The sequence below is a fragment of the Salmo salar genome, chromosome 12 (genome assembly GCF_965601325.2).
Source record: "Salmo salar chromosome 12, fSalSal1, whole genome shotgun sequence".
In the NCBI taxonomy this organism is placed as follows: Eukaryota; Metazoa; Chordata; class Actinopteri; order Salmoniformes; family Salmonidae; genus Salmo; species Salmo salar.
Genome location: NC_138302.1, coordinates 35798249 through 35801484, shown reverse-complemented (window position 1 = coordinate 35801484; position 3236 = coordinate 35798249).

Genomic DNA, 3236 nt, shown 5'->3' with positions numbered 1-3236 from the left:
TTGCGCCACTATCAAAGGCTGCTCGGAGAAACACTAGGGCCATACATGGATGGAGAGAGGGATGGGGGGGAGAGAAAAAGGAGAAATTAGTGTATTCACATCAAAAGGGAAAGGCAGGAGTCCGGTTGAGGACAATGGGCCACAATTACCATGGCACATGACAAGCACATGGCAGGGGAGACCCCCTCACTGCTAGATACACAGAGGGCCCAGGGCCTGCTCTGGAGAGAGGGGCTGACAGATGTTCTTTGTGCTGGCTGTCTCAACATCATGGACCATAACGAACATACAGTACTCTTTTTATGGAGTAACGTTGTAGTTTGACCACAGGATAGTAGACTACATGCCTACTATGCCTACCAGCAATGATTGCCCAAAAAATTGATTGAATTGAATACTGTCCTGTATGTGCTCTATTGCAGTTTGTTCAGAGTCAATGTAGAGAGCACTTTTTCTATGGTCATTTTGAATACTGCAGAAACCTGGGTTAACGTCACCGCAATGTGTTATTTCTGATTAAGGCCCTGACATTTTAACTCCTTGAAAACACCATCACATTCATTTTACAGTAACAAACACTGAGTATCGCCCTGCAGGCGTGCTTAGTCTAAAGAGCTAACACTTCAATGGAATAATGTGGCGTATGAGAACATATGGGTCCTCATAATGAGGGGGTCATATGTTCAAACCGGCGTATTTCCACGGATAATGTCAAACACGCTATTAATGGCATGTTGCTTTGAAGCCTTATCAAGGCTTGGATTAGAGGATGGTTGTATCTGAGATCAGCGCGTCTAAGCCTGGTGAAAGAGAGACAGACGCCGAGAGAAAAAGGCTGAGGGTGACGTGACGCTCTTTCCCTGGGAGCTAGGATTCTGCAGTGTAATCTTGTTATGCCATACAAACGTCTACTATGCCCTGGCTTCCTAACGCGGAAACGTGTAGCAGCGCACATGCACGTAAAAATGCACACACACACACACACACACACACACACACGCACACACACACGCACACACACACACACACACACACAAAACACCGATCTCAGCAATAAGATACTAGTGCACATTAATAATAGGATGGGGAGGAGAGAGGTAATTGACCAAAATGTAATCTTGATCATAAATAGCAGCGAATGCTGCTCATCTCCCTCTGTCACTGATATGAGAAGCTTACATCAACAGCTTAGGGATATCAAAGCATCCATTTTAAAGCTGCTGGCTAATGCCCCCTGTTGGTCACCCAAAGTCATTATGTTAGAGGTGACAAAATGTCAAGAGAGAATGAATGGAGGCGGTCCAGCTATCGTCCTGTCCAGTGACGACTCATCATTTACTGAGATGGGGCAGCGAGGGAAAGTGACTTGGGGGCTAGGGAGACAAATGAGAGAATGGTCCAATAGAATAAGTATCGTATGGGGTCAGTTTCCCAGAGCCAGATTGAGCCTACTCCTGGATTATCTAGACATTATCCTCAACGTCTGTCTTCTATCTAAATACAAGGTCCTGATATGGAGCATACAGTGGCTAAGTGGACAGGACGCCCTTGAGAAAATGAAACCACCAAAGAGGATGTTAAATTGTAGTTAATTAGTCAATAGACCTGATACAGTAAATCTGTCATATTGGACCATACGGGAATCAAACTCAATAGCAATGCTGAAGGAAGGCAGATGAGGAACCCTAAACTCCCCAGTTTAGGGGGTGCAGGAGTTTCAAGAGAAAATGGTATGACAGATATTACTGTTCCTCTTCCTTTGGATCCCACCCCTTTTACTATGTGCATGGGAGGGGTTTGAAAGTCGACCCCTGAAGGTTACATCCTTGACAGAAAACATATGAACTAAAGTCAAGTCACCTTAATGCTTTGGTGGGTAAGATTTACATATTGGACAGAATACTTTTTAATTAAGCTACAGATATTTAGGATTATTCTCTTAAAATTGTACACAACACATTGATTACAATGCTTGCCATCTCCTATCATTGCCCGTAAATAACGTATATCGTTCATTATTGAAACCATATTTGAATTGTAAATGTATTCCACTATTATTTCATTGCTGTATTTAATTAGTTAATACTCTCCACACGTAAGCCGGAAAAGATGACCTCATCATCGTAGTGTTTATGGATCACTGGGAACGTTGGCCTTTATATCTGCTATTGAATTATGGGAAATTCATTATTTTTATTGAAGGAGCGGCTTCCAAATCCAATAAGAGCGTCAGCACTCCTCGGCCACACTTTGATGCATGTTATAGGCCTACATTTTCCAAACGGACACAGTGTGCATAGCAGCAACGTCATCCAAGTTTGATGCACACATGATATCTTAAATGAAACAATTAGTGCTGAAATAGTTACAGCTGTGACCAATTTACCACATACAGCAAATTAAGTATCAAAAGCTCAAAGACAATGCCTGGTATAATGTAATGGACAAACACAGGAAAAGACGTTTCTTTAAGGAGCCTTACGTAAAGAGGGCAAAAGTCATCACCCACTGCAATGTCATGAAGTAGAAGCTTAAAGGAAAGGTATAGGCCTGAAACCAAACCACTATGGAGGATACAACCTAACCCGTATAGCTGCCTTCTCCATTCACTCACAAGACAAAAACTGATTCAAGCAAGTTTAAGTTCGGTCTGGGTCTTCTTTACTAGAGAGAGAAAGAGATATCGAGAAAGAGCACTGGCTGTAATTTAATTAAAATGTGATAGTGAGCACTTCAATCTATGAGGAGGATAAAGCGTCTTGGGTTAAAGGTGCGGTGTGTATGTTCCTCTGGATGTCTCTGGCCTGAGGAGCTGGATTGATCTTTGGTGGTGGGTTGCAGAAGAAGGCCTGCCTCCCCTGGGCTTAAGGGCCACACACCTGTGTGTGCGTCGGGGCCAGATAAGCCCAGATTAAGCTAAAGTTACCCGCTCTCTCTCCGCAATGTCATTCAAAACCTCAACGGCAACCATGCCGGGGACAAAGCGCCTTTTGGGCCGTCCTAATAAACGCCATTAGCTTTGAGACATCAAACATGAAGGATTATGGGATTTTCAGGAAGGGGGGAAAAAAAGATGGAGGGTCCATGGGACTCCCTCACTCAAGCGTCCTTTTCTCTCGAGAGATTACAATACAATTTGTTTTCCTTTTTCCGCCATTTTGTACATCCCTCCTCTTTTGCAGATTCAAAAAAAAAAAGCCGTACAGTAATAGCCTGCAGATGAAACTAAGGACCCA